General features: G+C 54.0%; 1 protein-coding gene across 2 annotated transcripts in view; it reads left to right on the top strand.

Annotated features, from left to right (window-relative positions):
- The first annotated feature begins 16,331 nt into the window (after positions 1-16,331).
- Positions 16,332-20,884, top strand: part of BAHD1 (bromo adjacent homology domain containing 1) — a 41,106-nt gene continuing 36,553 nt past the window's right edge. Inside the window, exon 1 of one of the 2 annotated variants that reach the window (XM_072864909.1) lies at positions 16,332-16,694. The gene's annotated coding sequence lies outside the window, so the exon portion shown is untranslated. The remainder of the gene's footprint in view (positions 16,695-20,884) is intronic. The other variant, XM_072864907.1, reaches the window with a different exon arrangement.

Below are 20,884 nucleotides of genomic sequence, written 5' to 3'. Positions count from 1 at the left end.
TGATACTGACATGGTTTCCGCGCTAAGTATGAACCCTTTGGGGTTTTTTGAGTTTGTCAGACTCTGTGTCCAGACAAACCAGCATTTGGCACAGCCTTCTGAAAGCAATTCTTGACTGCTCCGGTCAAGACAATTGCACTAACCTGCATGATCCAACCCAAAACCTTCTGCTCATCACGAGCGCTCTGATGCAAGGACTGTTTTCCCCCAAACAGAAGATTCGTGATTAGGTTGCAAGGTGGGTCTTCTCCAACGCAATCACCCCACCGACGTGCAGTGCAGAGTCTCCACCAGCGCCTCGGGCTGCCCGTGCCAGCCCTTCCTGATGGCCCGACCCCACCAGCCCACGTGCCGTGACCGGGTGGTCCCTGCTGACCAGGCCGCGAAAACCACAGCGCCGAACTGGTGATGGAGGAGACGGCAAAAAGCAACTCAGGACTGAGAAACACAAGCGACCCTCCCATTCCTCTGGTTTGAGTGCTGGGCTGGGACAGAAGCAGGGCTATGCCACCAAGCACGCTTCATAGGTACTTCAGAGGAATAAATAGGTCATTAAATTTGAGGCCAAGAGCGACCATTATCATCCAGTATCTCCCTAATGAGAGACTTCTTCCCACAGACTCTGGCACCAAGTCCATGTCTGATGGCTGCACTCACACCTTATCTTGGTATCAAGGCTTCTCACCCTGGGGAATGAACCCCCTCTTTAGATTAATTTTGCTGGCAAGTAATCACCCTGACTGCTGAGAGCTTGCGTTCACTGTCCGAGACACAGTCAGCTCCACTTGCCAGCCTAGAGCTCAACAAAAATTTGCCTTAATGAATTAAAGTTCCCTTTACTCTGGGTACATTCGTATCTCAGAAAAGCAGAAATCTTCACACCGTGGGAATACTTTCGACTGGTGGAGTACAAGTCCTCACATGAGTATCTAACGAGGATATCGGGGTTAATAACTACTTTTGCAAGGGCTATAGCAGCCAGGACGCTGGTTTAAGCCTCCTGCCGAGCCCAGGGCCGTGCCCATCCGCAGCCGTGGGGCATGCCTGCAGAAGGACCCCCATCCTCCTCTGCACCAGCACCCCAGCATCCCGCACCCCATCCCGCAGGGAGATGCTGCTGTCGGACATCTGGAAAGGACCTCAATATCGACGGCTGTAGCAGCTCTGCCCGTTTCCCGGCTTTTTGAGAAACTGCCCTTCCTCCCCTGCCGCGGTGTCTCCACGCTGGGATGTCTCCGTGCTCACACCGCCACGCAAGCGTTAGCTCGCCGATCCCTTCCCTGCCAGCCCTGCCAGCCCGTGTCCCTCGCGTTGCTGGCAGGTAAGACCTCCGCGACACCAGTGCCGATGCTTCCCTGGAAAACGTCATGCACTTGTAACGAGCTGAGAAAATCAGCTCAGCTCATCCCTCTCTGCCTCTTCCCTGGCTGAATCGCAAAGCAAACCAGCCCTGTTTTCCCCCGACTTCCCATTCTACCCCCAGAAAAGCCCTTTTTGCGCAGCTGTGCCATGTTAGCATCTCCTGCAGCCTTCACGACGGCTCCTCCAGCCTTTATTGCAGCCGCATTTCCTCGGGTTATTTGCAGGGAGCTGAGTGCTGCCTGTGGTTTCTTCAAAGCCCAACACATTTCCCGAGGAAAAGGAGGCCGGTGAATGAGCAGGCTCCCCGGCTCTGCTGTTTACAACTCGCTGACCCTGCCAAGTTATTTAGTGACGTTTGCTGCCTGGCGCCATCACGGGGGACAAACCCGGGCTGAAAAAAGCAAAGAAAAGGCAAAAGTGACCAGAGAGCAGAGCCACGGCATGAAACTCCTCATGGTCGTCAGCCTGGGGCTGGTGGGGAGACGGGACCGGGTTTTCGGGCTCTCCTAAGGAGAGAAACCTTGGCCCTGCCTCCCATTACAGACGCCTCATTCCCAGGCAGTAAAGCTGCAATGGTTTTTCTTTTCCCGCAGGAGCTGATGGATCAAAACTGATCCTGATGCTGACGAGAGTTTCACAGCCTTGGAGGAAACGGTGGATTGTCCCTTCCTCTTTTTTTTTTTCTGCTTTCTCTCTCTCCTTGTGATAAAGCAGCAATAAGGAAAGATGTGGGAAGGGAAGTTAGAGAAGGCCGGTGCCTTTCCAAAGGGCACCTGCTGCACGCTGGGTGCTCATCCCTGCTGGAATGCATCGGCACGGGGTGTGTGGCCGCATGCTGAAAATTACAGTCCCTGGCTTTAAACCAAGAGAAAGGATCCAAAATAATCCTTTTGCATCTGAAATAAACGCTGGAATATCGCCCTTCTGGGATCTTTGGTGAGCCTTGCGTTTCCTTTTTCCCTTTCTGCAGACACAGGCTTGCTCCAATCATCCCTCAAGGACAGCACGCGACCAGGACTGGTGGGACACCCCGACGCCTTCGCAAGCCCCCAGAGGTTTGGGATTTCGCGGACGTCTCTGTCCCTGCAGTTTGTCCCAGCCGGGTGTGCGTGTATCCGCCCATCTCCTCCGGTCTGGGGGTGAGGAGACAGCCCCATCCCAGGGTAGCTGCCGCAGACACGCGGGCAGGGAGCTGGGTACCGGTGCCTCCAACCGAACCCCCATCCCCAGCCACTGTGGGCTCAGGAGAGTTTTATTCTTGCCTAGTGCTATGCCAAGATCGGGTCTTCTTGTGAGTTAAGAGCACGGGGCAGGACATCTCCATGGCTGCCCATAAAAACACCCAGCCCCGCTGCTTTCCCCGTTCCCCATTTTCCCCTCCTCTTCCGTGTTCGCCTCTCCCCGCTCCCTTTCCCTCTCCCACCTCTTCCCCCGCTCAAATCCTCCTCTCTTGCCACTTTTCTCCCCTGCCCCTCAAATAAAGCTCCTTCCCCTCACTTTACCTTTTCCCCTCTTTTCTCTTGCTATTTCAGGCCATGCTCATCCCCTGCCCTCCCGTCTCTCCTCCCCTCAGGGCGGCTGCCGCTGCCCTCCCGGAGCACATCATTTGCCCCAGCTAATCGCACATCCTCCGGATCCGCCACCAACACCAACCGCAACGACTCTCTGCAGCACCACGGCAGCCCCAAATCCCCGAGCGCTGCCAGATTTTCTTCCCGCAGGAGCCACCATCCCCGGACAAACCTTCCTCTGCTCCTGACTCTCCCTTTCCGAGTATTTGTTGATTTAAGCCAGTCCCTCAGGGATTCAATTTCTGTGCAGAATGCAAGGATTTAGCCACACGGCCGATGTTAATGCTAATAGGATTTGTACAGCTAAACTCCAAGCCTCCCCGTAAAACTTGCTGCCCCGTTGTTATCTGAACTCTTCTGCTGCTCGCAAGGTACCTGACCTACGGCCACCGAAGCGGCGTGTAGGATGGGGGTGCAGATATTCCCCAGCATCTGTGTGAGCTTCAAAATGCGGGTGCTGAACCCCAATTCATCCCTGCAACCCATGGGATTAACCCGAGGTTAACAGATGATGTGCATACGTGTATTGTCCCCTGCCACGGAGAAGCTGTTATTGTTTTAATGAGGCTTTCGGAGCTTTTTCCAACATCTCCATCCAAAGCCCATGGAGATGTTGCTCCTTCCTTGTGCTGCTCCGACCTCATGCTGCTGAAAATAAGGAAAGTAAAAAGCAACCCTCAGTGCTGAAAACATCCCCAAGCAGGACGCTGGGTGGGCCTCATGGTGCCGGGCATCTTTGGGAGCTCGGGGACAAGATGAGAATAAAGCATCCAGGAATTACATTTTTTTCACATTAAAGAAAAATTAAGACGTTTGGATGAGGTGCTTAGGGCCATGGTGTAGTGGTGGGCTTGGTAGTGTTAGGTTTACAGTTGGACTCGATGATCTTAAAGGTCTTTTCCAGCCTCTACGATTCTGTGATTCTGTGAAAAATAGCTAAATGAACAACTAGTTACAACGCTGAACGAAACCTTCCGGATTTGGAGACTCGATGGGTGCTGTGGGGTTTTCAACAAGTCTGCGGTGGGTGTCCACCTTCACTCCAAACCCGAGCAGATGGGGTGGATGCTTTCAGATGCTTCCTGGCTACGATCCGGCATTGCCCTGACGAGCTGTGTCGGGAAAACCGGCGGGACTGGGGGACGGCACCCGGGAAACCCACCCAAGATCCCTGCCGGAGATGAGCACCCAAAGCTGCTGGGTGCTGCTGGGCACAGAAACAGAAAGCCCTACCGATGCGGCTGTCCGCCCTCCAAGCCAAGCCTGTGGTTGTCTACTGGAGGGCTCCGCTTTTAAGTCTTGCCTAATTTTCCCTAAACCCGGCCCGAAGATGTACCCGGGAGTTTTCCACTCTCAAAAAAAAACCCCCAAAAAAACCCCAAAAAAGGGGGGGGGGGATTTTTTAGAATAGAAACTTTTTTCGTCCGGTCTGCTGGGGTGAGAGAAGCCCCGCGATCCCCCTTCCCGGGAGGGAGCGCAGCCGCCGCCGCCCCGCAGCCGCTCCCCCCGGCCCCGCGCCCGGCCCCGCTCCCGGCCCGCGGCTCGCCCCCGGCTGGGGGTCCGCCCCTTCCCCTCTTTGTCCCCGCTCTCCCCGCCCCGGGCCCCGACACCTCCCCTGGGCCCTCCCCGGCAGCTGCAGCGGGGCCGGCCCCGCTCCCCGGGCCTCCCCGCCCCGCTCCCCGGGCCTCCCGGGCCTCCCCGCCCCGCTCCCCGGGCCTCCCCGCTCCGCTCCCCCGGGCCTCCCCGCCCCGCTCCCCGGGCCTCCCGGGCCTCCCCGCCCCGCTCCCCCGGCCCCGCAGAGCGGCCGGAGGGGCCCGGCCCGCCCCGGCCCGGGGCCGCCGCGAAGCCGCCGTGCAGCGGGGAGGGGCGGGGGGGGGTGAGCCCCTGCGGTGGAGGGGAGCGGGAGGGAGCCGGGGGAGCCTTTGCTGAGCGAATGTATTTCCCCGGCTAGGTGAGAATTCGGTTTCTTTACAATCGATCTGTGTCTACACGCAACCGGAACGATGGCTGCGTAGCGTTAGCGAAACGATACAAACCCACGCGTCTCGCGTGCCACGCTTGCCACGCAGCTCAGAGACCCAAGGCGAAGCTGGACCCGTCCATGGACACTGAGAACTCTCCTGCATTTCAGATTTCGTTCTAGTAGGATGAAGGTAGACCAGGATCCAGCGCTGTCCTGGAGCTGCGTCGGCTTCGTGGTGAGCAGCTTACGCGTAGGGGCAGACAGCAGTAATACGGTTTAGCAGGGCAACAGTACCCACGACTCCGAATACTTCTAGTGAATACATCTACCACGTTTTCAAAGGCAAGTATCACTTCAGAGTTGCATCTCACTCCATATTTAAACTGCACATACTTCATTCACGTCTTACTTTCATTTTATAGTGTCGTTTTTTCTTAAGAAGCCTTAGAGGTGGCCTGCAAAAGCTCTATTTAGCATTTCCCGAACTTGTTACACATAAAAACATTTCAGAAGTATTCTAACCTCATTGTTTCACGTTTTCTCTCTGTATAAAAGAAAAGGGAGGAAAGCAACTTTCCTAGCTCGTCCTGGACCTTCCTAAGGACGTCTTGTGAGTATATTCCTCCAAGACGATGTGCAAGAAAGACTCCTTCTTGCAGAACTGCGTGAGGAAGGAGGTTGTACATATGGTAATTTAAACACCTGAAAGAGTTTCAAAACAAACGCGTACAGAAATCACTCGCACTTCCCGTTTTGGTGAGTTACGGTGTGTGCAAAGGAAGATGTAGTTTCTTATGGAAATACAAACATCTGGCAACCCCCCTTTCAAATTAGAATAAAAATAAAATTTCTGATAGACTATAGGCTGATATTCTTTATAGACCAGGGAGCGGCAGGCAGAGCCCCAAGAGCCCGAGTGCTCACTGCAGGCTTTGCCTGGCCACAGCTAGATTTGCCCAATCTTGGCCTTTGTCAGTAGCATTTTATATATTAGATTATCGCATATCCCATTCCTCCGTAGCGTGAAAGCAGATAAGCGGGGCCTAGGAAAATTGAGGGCAGAAGTTCCTCAATAAAGCAGAAACGTGCCCAGAAATGTGCTAGATCTATTCAGGCACGCCGAGATGCAGGTGGGTGCGTTCCGGGATTTCTCCCACCAAAACCAGGGAGCTGGGTACCTCGGTCACAGGAAACCGGCACAAATTCTCAAAGAAGAGCTTCACAAGCCTGACCAGTGAGCGATGCCATACCTTGGGAGTTGGTACAGTTTTCCAACCAGAAAAAAAATAATATTGATCCTGCCTTCTGACGCCCTGCGGTGCCCATTCCTGCGAGAGGTTTCCCGTCCCGCTGCGTAGCACCACTCACCCAGATAACGAGGTTTGCGGGGTTTGCCCCTACTGCCCGTGGGGACGGGCAGTAGCGGATGCTTTGCTCATGCACGCAGCCCCGAAGGCAATTAAAAACTGTGGTACACCAGGATCTGGCTTGGGGTGATGGTTTTCCAGCGGTGACGACACGGTTTCAGCCCCTTCCAGTACTTCAGATGTAGTCTCGCTCTCGGCAGCACCTGCTATTGCTTCAGAGGCTGCCAAAGGGCTGCTGTTTCACACCCTATTTTATTGCTGAGCAAAGAGCTGCTGTCATCTTTTGCGCCGGGATCCTGGCGTGGGAGTGGTAGGGACCAAGGTCCAGAGGGAACGGGGTCTGCGGGGCCTCTCCGGCGCACGCCGCTCCCTTAGCCTGCCCCGACACCTCGCAGGGCATGGCCCGGTACCAAAGGGTCAGGGAAAAGGTTGGCCAAGTAACGGGAGCCTGGTGTTTTGGGGGTATTTGGGGTTCAGATACTCATGGTAGTAACCTCCGAGCTCTGACGCTAACTCTGGACCCCTAAAATGGGGTTTGTTTTCACTGGTTTTGTTCCATCAAGGACCATGAAGGTCCTCGCGCCCTGCATCAGGTGCGACCTCCAAGGGTCACTAGAGGTGATGGAGGGGGGTATTCTTCTCATGCCAACGTACCCCCAGGTGCTTTTCAATGTGCCTTTAACGCTAAAGCTTCAGCGCTGAGGTACCTTAAGAGCGTCATTAGAGATGAAGTGCTTAAGGCAGCTCCGTGGTGGAGGCAGGGGGGTTGTGCTCCTAAAACCCTGCTATGGTGGAGTCCTGTGTTAACGAGGTCTCAGTGACCACAGGCCAAATTTGCTTGGTTTCCAAGCAAATTGCGATACACCCGCTCAAATGAAACCAGTGCATCAATGTGAGCGAAGATCTGGGTTAGCTGTATTTTAAATCTTTGCACTTGTCTAAAGCATGGTGCGGAGCACAGGGCGGCAGAGGAGAATCTGTCCGGTAAGAAAGCAGTGGGTTCACTATAAAACATTTTCAGGGCTGAGCTGCTTCGTAAAGGCTGAGCCACCTTTAGTCGGAAAGCCTGAAGAATTAATCCATGAGTAAGAGCGATCTAGAGATAACTGCGTTCCCTGCGTGCTCAACGGTCTAAAATGCGGCAGAATAAGGAAGCTGGGGAAATAGCATCCCCAGCTTCAGTCAACGCACCCATATTTCTAATGTCACAACATGCAAAACCCCTGCATGGGTTTTCTTTGAGCTTGAATAAACACCCCCAGTTTCAGGTTTTTAACGTAGCTGCCTTTTTTATTACGTGAGCGCGCACTAAAGGAGCCGTACCGCATCAGCTTGGACTTTGGGGGGAAATCAACTTCTGTGCCGGCACCAGCCAAGGAATATCCCGTGCCAGAGAGTTTTTATGTCAGATGCCCATCAAGCAATGAATGCAAACGGATGCAAAGTGATGGAAAACTAGAAGCCACTTCTACCTACCAGGGAATCTCCTACCTCCCCTCCCTACTGCACTTAAAATGTGCAAAAGCTGGCAGGGTCTCCTCACCTTTCTGCAGAGATTTAATAGAGTGAAGTCTCATGTGAATTGGATTTCATTATTTTCACAACACACGCTACAGACGCCACTACAAAGTATTATCATAAATAATTCAAACGAAGCTACAAATGATAAAGTAAATGAGCAAAGTCCATTCTGAGAAACATTATCTTCCTTTTCGCCTGTGTTTTGCTCACTTAGGCACTAATTCACAACTCCAGTCATTTGCAGCCGGATTCACCACAAACCAATGAGGTTCTGCACAACAACATCTTTCAATGAACCTGAAAATTAGGATAGTGGAAGCGCTTTTTCTGCAGAGGCCACAAAATTTCCAGCCAGCTCATAATATTTGAGATGACTTTTGTGGGTATGAGCCTTGCTGGTGATGACACTCGTGTCAGGTTGGAGAACGTAGCCCAGATTGATACTGGTGCATGTCAGAGCAGAAAGACCGAGGAGGGATGATTTGCCTTAGCAGCTCAAACCACTCGGTTATTAAATCAAGTATCCCGGCTGGGGCCTGAAGGCAAAGTGCTCCTCGGTGCCCCGGTGCTCGTGCAGAAGTGTCCGTGGGGAGAACAGGAATGCTCCTAACCACCGCGCAATCACGCTGTTTTCCCTTGACTCCGGAACCCACGATTTCGCCTTTGCTGGGGACACCAGAGCGCTGGGATGTTGGTGCTGGGGCTGGTGCAGAGGAGCGGCAGGGGGGTTCATTCCCTGTTCAGCCTCTTGTCCTGCTCTTCGCTTGCGCCGAGGCTCTCTCACCTACTCTAAGGTCGTGCCTGGCCAAGGCAGCGGCATTAGCACAGTGCGTGGGTATTTAGCTGCTTGTGCAACACCTCGAGTAAGCAGAACAATATGATCTTCTCCGTTTTAAACCTAGGGAGCCAGAGCCATGGCAGCCAGGGTGCAGAGGAGCCAGCTGCAGTGAGTTAAAAAGCTGCCACCTCTTATCCTCCCTGCGTTTCCCCCAAGACATCACCTCCTCGGCAGCCCAGCCAGCAAAACAGGTTGGCTTCATGCAACCGCCCGGGAGCGTTGAGGAGCAGACACTCATCCCCTCTGCCGCGGGCAGCGACGCTGAGGAATGTCACTGTCACGTCCATGTGCTGGCACAAGCTCCCGTCCACCCGAGGGACACAAAGAGAAGAGGGCTGAAGTTTTTACTGGTGATGCAGCTGTTTCCTATGGAAATACAGGTTGGCCGAGCTGGTGCCTTCGGGATTTCTTAGTAGGTTTCCTGTATTAGCTCTGTGCAAGGCAAAAAGTCACTGTTTTGAGTTGTAAACACAGCGATGGTTTGGTTCCCGCTGACTTATCCAAGCTGAGCACAGCTAACGCGCTGCCCTGAGCCCAGCAACCAGCCGTGGGGCGAAGGAACGGCTCTGGTCGCTGCAGCCCTGCCGAGCGCAGCCGTCGCACACAGCTGCGCTAGCGCTCGCAGCCCACTAAAACCCCATCCTTTAGCATTGCCGTTCGCAGATGGTCATATAATTACTGTTTGCTTTCCCATCATGTCTTTTTGGGACATGTGTTTTGCGTTCGGATTTCTTCAGCCTCCCTGTTTTTGTGAATCACACTTCATAAAATAATGGCTACCTAGGGAACGTAAGGCATAACATTTCATTCTTCCCGTGCATATGAATTTTTCACTAGCACTGCCACGATCCAGCTCATAAAGCAGAGTCCTCGGTTTTAATCCTTATTTTGCAATATACTTAAGCACACACCAACATTCACCTCCATCCATGATAACACTTAGGTATGTTTTTAACTCTTACTCCTGTGATTTTCTGCTCTAGTTTAATCCAGGTCTCATTTCCTGGTCCCCACCAAGCTCAGCTCAAGCAGAATTCATTGTCCCTCCGTTTTTTCTCTCCATCAATATGTTTGGCTAACGGTGCTTATATATTCCTGACTAAAGCACTTTAAAGTCTTAAGACGAGAGGTGAAATAAGAAGTACAACATAGCAATCCCCTTTCTTTTGCAGTGCCCGTGGGCTGAACTTCCCTGGCACTGTTGCTTGGTAGACAATAGCATCTGATACAAGCAGCATCAACTTCTCTATAACTAAAATAAAATATAAATTAAACCTTCATAGCAGCGAAAAAGCTAAAAACCTGCAGATGATTCCCCGAGACACAAATACAGTACTTCTTATTTGCCATTTTTCCAGGTAGGTAATGAGATCATGTATGATACCTCTGTGCTGGCAGACCCCTCTCATCTAGCCCAAATCCCGCCTGACTTCTTTCGATGGAAAAGGGGAAATATTTCACCCAACTACGAATGAGTAAAAGCTGATGTTTAAACAGAAATCTCAAAGGAAGCTGCCTATGTAACCACAGCTGGTATGCTGCGTACCTAAATACTGACAGCCAGTTTGCTTTTTTGGTCTAATATAATTCCAAGTCAGCCAACAGAGCTCCACCAGGAATTAATGTGGCCTTTTGTATTTACTGGGTTAGCCCCAGAGGGGGGAAGAAAAGGAGGGGGACCACTAAAAACCATCTCTTTTGCCACTGGAGCCAGTGCAGCACAGGCACTTTTTATGTTGAGACATCGGGCGGGATGGGATCACTCAGCTGATTGGGATTTGGGGATGCTTTCTTGGTGCCGGCCCATTTGAGGAGATGCCTGGGAAAGGAGGGAACCACAGGGGATGCAGCTGACGTGCTGAACTAAAGAAAACTTTTTGTCCCAGCCCTGTCACTGCAGTCAGATAGGAGCCACATAAAGACACAACCGCAGGGATCCTGAGCCGACGGGCTGGGTTTAAGCCCCATCTGCGGCCACGGAGGCTGTTTGGAAAGGTGGGGGCTGGCGATCCTCCCCCTCGCAGATGCACCGTGCTCTTCCCTGCAGCCGAGTCCTTCCCCGAGGCCTGACTGGGGAACCAGCCGGTGCAGGATCCTCCAGACTGCTGCAAATTGTTGCTTTTAGTGTATGAGCTTACTCGGCTTAAGCCTGTTGCTTAAGCTCCCATGCCTGTTTGCAAGCCGCCGGGGTAATGGGAGCTTTCCATCAGCAGCGGGGCAGTTTGCAGGTGCTGTTGTGGGTGTGCACGAAGCTCTCAGTGCTGCACTTCCAGGGGTGCGCTGGCTCCCCGCTTGTACTAGAAAGGGGTGCCAACAGCCTCCTGCGAGCATGGAGACTGGAGCTTGAGGCTTCCTTTCTCTGTCCTTGCAGCATTGCTGGGGATTGTTTCCTCTTCTTAGATTTTTCTGTGACTTTTTAGAACTTGCCACAGTTGTTCCTAAAGGTTGAAAGAGCTCTTGAGTGTTGCTCTGGGGGTGCACAGTGCAAGCACCCCTTCTCCCAGCCTGGGTTGCTGATCTGCAGTGTGCAGGGTGATGCTGGGGCTCTTCCCCAGTCTCTCCGCTGTTATGCTCCCGTGGGACAAGTCAGGCTTTTACTGCTGAAACTAAGAGTCAAGAAATGCAAAGATCCTTTTCCCCCAGTGTCCCTGTGTTTAGTGGTGAAATCCTTTTTTCCCTTCACAGAATCACAGAATCACAGAATCGTAGAGGTTGGAAAAGACCTTTAAGATCATGGAGTCCAACCGTAAACCTAACACTGCCAAGCCCACCACTACACCATGGCCCTAAGCACCTCATCCAAACCTCTTTTAAATACCTCCAGGGATGGCAACTCCACCACCTCCCTGAGCAGCCTGGTCCAATGCTGGACAACCCTTCCAGTGAAGTAAAATTTCCTAATATCCAGTCTAAACCTCCCCTGGTGCAACTTGAGGCCATTTCCTCTTGTCCTATCACTTGTTACCTGGGAGAAGAGACCGACCCCACCTCTCTACACCCTCCTTTCAGGGCGTTGCAGAGAGCGATGAGGTCTCCCCTCAGCCTCCTTTTCTCCAGGCTGAACAACCCCAGGTCCCTCAGCCGCTCCCCATCAGCCTTGTGCTCCAGACCCTTCCCCAGCTCCGTTGCCCTTCTCTGGACACGCTCCAGCCCCTCAGTGTCTCTCTTGGAGTGAGGGGCCCAACACTGAACACAGCATTTGAGCTGCGGCCTCACCAGTGCCCAGTACAGGGGCACGATCACTGCCCTACTCCTGCTGGCCACGCTATTTTTGATACTCACCAGCTTCCTTTACCTTTTAGCGCTGGCTCAGTTGTGCATGTCTCTCCCACCCCAATACCTGTTGAGACGAGGGGTGCAATGAGAGAAAACCTGGCCCTTAATCTCTGCTGCTACCTGGCCCGTGCTGGAGCTGCCCCAGCTTCCCCGACAGCTGTGGGGCTTTACAACCTCTTTTGCCAACAGGGACAACCTCCGCAAGTCGCTGCCGTAGCCCAAATAATGAGATGGGGAGTGCGGCGACAGCGGATCCCTGTTCTGCTGCTATTCAGGCAGTAGGTAGCAGAACAGCCCTGGATGTTGTCCCTTTCCCAAAGAACAGGCCAGAAGCTGGGGTAGGAAGATCTCGTGTTGGGGCTTTGGTGGTTTATTCCTCCTAGTTAATGAGGGAAGAAAAAAACCAAACCCCATGTCTCGTCTGTGCCTCTATGCTGACAGGTTGAAGAACAGCAGACACGCAGCCATACTGTTCCGTAACCAGCAATTAGCTTTATATTTTTTTCCCCCTCATCCCTTTGAGGAAGGGACAAGGAAAAGCCCCACTTCAGAATAAATTAGTTTCTCAAAAGGGAGGGAGCTCTGCAGATGGCTTTGTCATGCTTTCCACTCTTGTACAGCCCTAGAGCACACAGTTCTCCATCCTCAACCCATCCATGCTCCAGATGTTCTCCTATTCCGAGCACCTGGAAGAAGGGAGGGGTCTCACCACCACCTTCACCAAAAAGCAGCTGTTAAATGCCTGCTATTTATCGTTACACTTCAGCATTAATTTTCTCCAAGTATTTGCCTCCTGAATGCTGTGAAGCTGCAGGTTTACTGCTGGTTGGCTGGAGCTGCAGTATGGCTTCAGCTAAGTCTAACATGGACCAGGCGTGGCGGTAGGAACGGGTTGGGAGCTATTAAAGAACTACTAATTAAAATGTGGGGTTCATTCATGTGCCCCATTTCTTCATGAAGTGCAAGAGTTCGATGTGTGTGCGAGGGAGGTATTTTATACCTGTACTGTTATCCCACAAAACGAATTGCTGAGCAGGGAGGGTTTTAGAAACTGCTTCAGCAGCCAGCAAGCTGTTGGCCAGGATCAAGGTCTCCATGGTCAAGGTCTCCTCTTTTGGGGAGAGAAAACCTGCTGCAGCCATTTGATCCCTGGTATGGGCAGGCCTTTTCTGGGAGTGGTTGTCTGAACCCTCAGGCGAATGCTTTATCACCAAACAGCCCGTTTCAATCGGGCTTCATTTTTTTCTTGCAGCATCATCGTGGGTAGCTCCATGCAGGAGAAGATTTTTGGCAGCCTGCTTGCAGCAGTGCTCTGCAGGGCTCTGGTCCTCTTCCCGTGCAAAACCAGCCCTGAGCATCCCTGCTCAATTATTGTATCTACACAGTGAACATCACAGCAGCAACATAAAGTTCCTGAAACTTTATAATTTCCAGTCTCTTCATTTTCCTGCTCTAAATAGTGGTCCTGTTTAGCTAAGCGAGTCCAAGGCGGTAGATTTCTGAAGTCACTCAAACACATCTAATGACCGGCATGAGTGCGCTCTGTATTACACTAAAATTTAACGCGCTCTGGTGCTCAGCAGTGCTTTAGTTGCCCTCCTGTTGGCTGGGGCTCACAGCAGAGGGGAGGACTCTACTAAAAATGTCATTTTTAGGGAGCAATTTGGCAGCAATGTGAGCTGCCTTTGCTCTTCAGGTGGGGAGCAGTGGGGTGCAGCTCTGGTCTGAGGGGAGAGCCAAGCCTTTGCTCTTCTGGAGCGGCTCTTGGTGCTGCTTGGCTGCGTTAAATGGAGTCTGTGAAAGTCTCATCCGAAGGGGGCATTTCTACATTGCAGCCCCTAAGGGAAGCAGTGAAATGGGGTAATATCAGAGGGTTTTTAAGGAGAATTGCTAACCCCTAAGGCAAGTGATAGAGAGCAAGTGAGTGCGCAGCACTGAGCAGGCTGTCCTGTGCTTTTTGCCACAAACCCACTTATATTTTTTTTAAAAAAAAGGGATAGTCCTGCATGGGGCTGCATTTTTTACCCCACCAAGTGCAGGCTTCGGTGAGTGACTAACAGAGGGTGTGACTGCATTGTAAAACGTGGTCACAGCCCCCCGGGACAGTCTCTTTAGTGAAATCCGGGAGGCATCCCTATTTTTCCACCTCTTATGTTCTGCTGGGTACATAACGTGATTGCTAACTTCTCATTTGATAATGATCTGGTGGTGGTCTCATAAACACGTCCTTGCATGAGTGGTTTCCCATTTGAATGCTGCCTAAACAGCCGGGAAAGCTTATTGTTCAGTCCTATATGAGCGCACAGGATTATATTCCGAGTATGCTAAAACAGGGGATCCGCTACGACGGGAAGGTGCAGATGCTACTGCATGTTGTCCTTGTGGGCTTCCAGGGTTGTAGCTGTTAAGGTTATTTATTTTAGCTCTGTTCTTTTCTGCTGCATCACCAATGATTGGTATTTGGTTCAGGCAGGCTTCTGGTTTATTTGTATGTCACGCTCAGATGCAGAGCTTGCTGCTGGGGACTCCCGTGCCGAGCTCTGACCCCTAGATGGGCCTCCTCTTCACCTAGGGCACTCCAGAAACACGATGGTGAGCACAATTTATCCCCCCGGCTCACATTCACTGATCTACCATCAGGTACGGATCGACTGGGCAAGAAAAAAGTGCTGATGCCTTTTCTTGCGTGTGCTACCCTGCTTGAAGTCGGTGCTGCCAAGCCTGTGCTGTCCACAGTGTTACTTGGTGTGGGAGCTGCTGCTGCTCGGAGCTCGCAAATCCCGATTGCAGAGAACGGTTGGATTTATCGCTCATCTTGTACACAGAGGAAGGAAGAGAAACTTCGGCTTCAAACGTCGGATACAAAGGAAACCACGCATTTTCGGAGTCAGTGTCTCCAAATAGCTGAATTTTCCCTTGATCTTCCTCTGCGTAGCATCTGGATCCTGCAAAGATCGTACCAGTGGCTGATCTTGCTCTTGCTTGCGAGGTCCTTGTGGACCAAGGACCACAGGAACAAGGCAGAGAAAGTATTTTAGCCTCCCGGGTTTCCTGCAGTTTAGTTGTATTTCAAGCAGATCCTCAGGGCTTGGAGGGGTTTAACTCATCGTGTGTGTATTTTTCTCTCCTGGTGCACCTTGGGTTGCTTGTCCCATGTGCTAGTTGCTTGCTTCTCAGAAGTTTCCTAGGTTTAAAAGAAATAGTACCAACAAAAAACCCTATTCTGCAACTGATGGAGAGACTTCAGTGGAGGGAGACTGTGGTCCTGCCAAAGATACCACCACATCACTGATTAAAGAACTGCCAAGGCTTGTTGTATCCCCTTTGTAACCCCATTTTTCAGGAGCATATGGAGAGTTACAGACGCTCTCCTGGTCGGGAAGAAGAAATCGCTGCCGCGTCTCAGGCCTATTGGTGGAGTCCGTGTAGACCATGTCCCGGTGAGGACACAGCGTGTCCCGGTTGGGACCGACTACGCGAGGAAGCTCTGGGGCACCTGGTATTTCCCCGTTGGCCTTTTCCCCCCTCAAAGGAGTGGGGCATTTCACCGATGCCGGCTTACGGGGCTGCTCAGGGGGAAAGCAACCAGCCAGGGAGGGTCCTTGACCTTCCACGGACACCGGTGCCCATCCCCGGCTCTCCTGGGAGGAGGCGGGTGGGAGCGACGGGCACCCAAACCCCCGCGCCCTCGCCCCGCCTCGCTCCTCTCCTTCGTGGCAGCTTCCCGGGAGGCTGCCCCCGCCCGTGCCCCCCTGCTCACGCACGGGCTGCCGAACCCCGCCGCGACTTCAAACTTTTCCAGAGTTTGGATGCCAGGACGCGGTTTAAGGAGGGGGGGAACCGACGGGGAGCCTGGGGGGATCCCCCGCGGGGACGGGGCGCTGGGGCCCGGCTGCGCTCGCCCTGCGGGCCGCGCAGGCCGCCGGTGGCCGGGCGGGGAGGCGCTGGTAACGGCTCCGGGGTGTGAAGGCGTCTCGGGCAGCGCGGGCTCCGCTGGGGGAAACCGCCGGGGGCCGCCGCTCCCCGCGGCCGGGGCGGCGCGGCGCTGACAGGAGCGCGCGGGGCCGCGCCTCACGCTCCCCGTCCCGTGAGGAAACCGCCGGGGCCCGGGGCTTCCCCGGCGCCCCCAGCTCGGCTGTGCCCCCCGGGGGCGGCGGGGGCGGCACCCCCGGCAACCGCGGCGCTCGCCCCGGTGCCGCCGGGCCGCGGGGAGGGGCGGGGGCCCGGGCGCGGCCGGGGCTGTGAGGGGCTCCCGGGGGCCGGGCCGGGGGCCGGGGGCGGGGGGAGCGGGGCGGTGGGAGGGGGCGAGGGGCGGGGGCGGGCGCGGCGATTGGCCGGTGGCGGCGGGCAGGAGCGCGCGCGATTGGCCGGCGCGGCGGAGCGAGCGGCGGAGCGGCGGTCGGCGATTGGCTGCGGACGAGGAAGCAGGAAGGAGGACGGAGGGGCTCGCGGCTTGCGGGGAGTTCGCGGCGGCGAGCGGCGGCGGCAGCGCCTCCTCCTCCTCCCCGCGGCCCCGGCACCCGCCCCCGCCCGCCCGCTCCCGGCCTCTGCGCGCCGCCCGCCCGGGCCGCGCCGGATCGCGACGCCCTGCGGCGAGGGCGGGCGGCGGCGGCGGCGGCAGCGGGGGCGCCTCATCCCCATCCCGCAGCCGGGCGGCTGCCGAAGAGGCGGCGGAGGAGGCGGCGCTGACGCAGCAGCGTGGAGCCCGGGACTCGGGCGCCCCGGGAGGGCTCCCGTCGCTGGATCTCTCCCCAGCCGGGGCCTGCGGCAGCCCCGCGGCGCGGGAGCGCGCCCCGGTGAGTCCCCACGCGGCCGTGCCGACCGCCCGGAGGAGCCCGCGGCGCCGCCTCGTCCCCTCCGCCCCCGGTAACTCCGGCGGGCCGGGAGCAGGTGCCGCCGCCGCCCCGGGGCGGGGGGGGAGGGGGGAGGAGGAGGAGGAGGAGGGGCGCCGGGCCACCGGGAACTTTCCTCGCCGACGGGGGTGGGCGGCGCCGGCGGCGGGAGCCCTGAGAGGACATCGCGGGCGGCCGCGGCTCGGCGCCCCGCGGGGAAGCGGCCTCGGCGGCAGGTGGGCCGGGCCGGGCCGCCCTCAGGTGCGGGCGGCGGTTGGGCGCGCGCGGCGGCCGTTAACTCGCCAAGTCCCGAGACTAACCACCCCCCCCCTCCCCCCCGCCTCGCCACCCCCTCGGCCCGGCGGGTCCTCCCTCGGGGCGAGCCCGTCCGGCCCCGGCGGCTCGGCAGGACAAAGGCGGCGGGGCCGGCCGCCGTCTGACAGGCGGGGCGGGGGGGGGGGGGCCAGGCCTCCGGGCCGGGGAAGTTGCGGGGGCCGGACCCGGTGCGGGCTCGGTGGGGGGCTTATCGCCCCCTTCGGGGGGGGTTGCGGAGCGGGAAGGTGAGGGTTCGTCTCGACGTCGCCGGTTTTGAGGCGATTCCCGGGGAAAGCCGCCGAGAGCGTGGGTCGGCAGAGCCGCTCTCCGCCGGCTCCCTCCGTGCCGGCCCCTCCTGGGGCAGGGGCGGGTGTTTCGGGGCGGCAGCCGAGAGCAAAACCGGCTCTGCCCATCGAGAAGTTTGCAGAGGGCGGACGTGGCGGTGGGTTGGTGTTCTGGGGGGGCCCCGCGCCTGAGCGTGGAAATAAACCCCTCGCCTGGCCGGCCGCTAATTGACCGAGCAAGTTGGGCGACTTTCTCGTCCTTGGCCCTGAGGTACCGGCGCTGAGCGGCGTGTCGGCGGGAGCGCAGGTGCCGTCCAGCCTCTGTGGGGGACGGCGGAGGAGTTTTAATTTTCATCGTGTTTTAACCCCCCCCGGCCTCCCCTCGGCCGCACTTGCCGCGCGTTTCCCGTGGCCCTGGCCATCTCTCTTTTCCTGTCGGTAGCTCCGGTGGCTGAGAGCTTGTTTCCTCTTCTCCTTTTGTGTAGCGGTAGCTCCTAATGGAGGCAGCTTCGCTGGCTCCCTCTTTTCCAGCTGCTTCTACAAGGCGCAGGAGCCAGCACATGTGACTGGGCAGATCTCGGCAGACTAGCAAGTGCTCTCCGGGCACTGCTCGACAGCCAGCCACCGATGGGGGGATGCCTGCACCCCGCCGTCTCTCTCCTTGCCCCGGCACGGGGAGTCACAGGGACCCCCTCTCTGTTAAAACAGCAGCCGCAAAAACTTGGAAAAATTCGAGCATTTGGGATCTATTCTGTTTGCCTTCTCTCTCTCCCCCCCCCCCCCTCACTTTTCCACGAGTGCTTATCTGAAAGAGGTTCTGGTTTTGTTTTGTTTTAAAGAATACAGCTGCCCCTCGTGCTCGCTCTCCATCTGAAGTCATCATTGTCAGGAGCAGGCGAACCTCAAAGCGAAAGGCTTTTCTGGGCTTTTGCTAGCCTGGTTAATTGATCTGTCCATCAGTTTGCCACAATTAGAAAGCGCTCGCTCCAGACTGGCGGGCTCTGTGTGATCTTTGGTGCTGCGGTTGCGGGACTGTGTTCTGGGCTCTCGGGTTTTTATTTTACGGTTTCCAGTCCCTATGGTTGTGAGAGGTAGGGTGACATGAACTGTATGATAGACTGATGCTTTTGAAATCTTAATGTGATTTAAATACCAGCACGCTGCTGATCGCTTTAACAGAAATATCCTGCTAACATATTCATCCCCAACCATCCTTCACGTTTGTCATGTCCTGGCTACCTGAATCGTTCTGGAGCTTCAGCTGGAACTGTCTAAATATTTGCTTGCGATAGGAAACTGTGTGTTAGTCTGACTTAACAGGACATTTTGGATTTAAACATTGATTTCTGTTTGTTTTCCTAATGAATTCAGTGCAGCATTTTAAATGGAGCAGCAGCATAGGCTTTCCAACTGCTGTTCTTGGGCAGAACAGAATTGCTACCACGGTGAAGCGTAGCATCTCTTATAGGTGTAAAATCGGCTGGAAAACGCCAAACCTGTGGGTGAAAATAATTCCCTCAACTTTCTGAGAGTGGATCCTTTCTGGATGCTCTGTTTGCTGTGGGTTGATGATGACGATTGCACAGAACAATATCATGCCACTTAGAAACGTAGCATTTGGGGGAAAACCAACCTTGGTCCCATAGCAGAAGTGGCGTTATTTCAGAAGCTGCTGAGGCTTCCACATCCAGCTATATCAATTAGTCTAATGTTGGTGCTCTGTCCTTCTCGCCAGTTATCTGCATCACCTTTCTGTCTCCAGCCTGACAGCCTTATTATTTAGTTTTTTAACCTCTCTGGGCAGAATACCTCAGCTAATTTTGTTTGCTGTGATGGTGTTAATTGCTACTGTGTGATTTGGGGGCCGTACAGACCGTGGGACGCGTGTGCTGGTACAGTCTGTGGATAACCGATTTAGATAGCGCTTGGCGATTATTTTGGGGCAACACACCCTTCAGCAGATGCTTTTCTAATACTACTGCAGTGCTGAAAATAAGCCCTTAGCAGCAAATCTATCCAAAGTAAACATTTGAAAAATAATTAGAAATCGTAGGCAAAGGCATGCTTGCTGTTTGACATTAGGTTCAGATCTCGAAAATGAATGAATGATTATATCTGGTGCTGCAAACGTAGGAAGGTGTGCTCAGATGGGCAAATATTGCATCCAGAAGAAGCTGTGCAGGGTTTCTTTTGCCCCGTCTAATACTCAGTTAACCATGGCGATACAACCCATGGAAGTCACGATGGGAGCAACCCCCGCTTCGTGCCCAACCAGCCGAACTAATTAACTCACAACTATCATAGTGTTAATAATACATGAAATGGCAGTTCAGGTAACTGGGAAATACAAAAACTGAAAAATAAACACCCCAAAGAAGTCGTAAAACTAAAAATAGCTTCAAACACAAGCTGTGCGCTTTGTGCCATAGGCTGTCACGGGGCAGGGTCGCCGAGTGTGTGACAATGAGGGAAGTTTGGCAGTCCCAGGGGCTTCCCTCCGAATCTGGAGGGCTTTCTGACTGTCTATTTTGGCCTGCTTCACCTTGCAATGTCTTTGCGTGCCTGTTTACAGGCAGGTTATAATGAGCTGCAAGTAAACTGGTTATATTTGCGGCTGCAGATTTGTGTCTATCTCCAGATATTTCCTCTAAATGTGAAGGCTGGGGATTGTTCGTAGCTTCTGGACGCAAACTGCGTTTAAGGGAAAAAAGGGGGATGCTTTGTGGACGGTGCTCAGGAGGGTTTGTGCCCCTTTGCTCCAGCATGAAGACTGTAAGGCTTTGGGGCGCAGGAGGCTTCTTCAGAAATGCTCATAGCTGTCCAGCGCAGCAGTCTCCCTTTTCAGTTGGACCAAAGGCATGTTTTTAATGACAAAAAAATATTAAAATTCATGACCAGATTGCTACTCTGAGTGAATGAGTTATCTGTAACAAGACCGTTACGATTTAACCCTCTAAGCTTTCGCACTTGCAACCCCCGTACTGGCAACCAATATTCTTTAAATGGGGGAAATGCACTTAAATGGAATACTAATGGTTTTATGGCTTAAGAGGGAAAGAAATGTGATTGTATGGGACAATGCAATAGTCCCTTATCCAGTTACTGTCCAGACATGATATTCTAGCATGAAGCTTTATTATAAAAAAGTAGAATAGAGTCGCAGTGATATTTCATGTGAGAGTAAAAAAAAAAAAAATCTTCCATTAGAAGAACAGGACCATGGAAATCTTTTATCTTGCTGTAAACCGAAATGAGGGGCTGATGTTATCATTAAAAAGTTAAACCAAAGGATGTTATTAAGAAGAATAAACATAAATTTGATTTAAAATGAGTTAATTTTGCACCTGTTCTCTGTCCCCTGTCTCTGTTCCTGTGTGCCACTGGAATTTAATTCTGATGTTACATGTTATTTCTTCTCTTGCAGTGTGGGTGCAAACCCATACAAAACAGGAGAGTATGGAGAGTTGGTGAGATGTAGTAAGTGTGGTCAACTGAGTGAAGTAAGCAACCTGAACCTCTTCTTAAAATCTCTGAACTATAAATATTACAGTAATA

This window comes from Ciconia boyciana, chromosome 6 (genome assembly GCF_034638445.1).
Source record: "Ciconia boyciana chromosome 6, ASM3463844v1, whole genome shotgun sequence".
In the NCBI taxonomy this organism is placed as follows: domain Eukaryota; kingdom Metazoa; phylum Chordata; class Aves; order Ciconiiformes; family Ciconiidae; genus Ciconia; species Ciconia boyciana.
The sequence above is the reverse complement of the archived record's forward strand: the minus strand, read 5'-3'. Positions and strand labels throughout refer to the sequence as shown.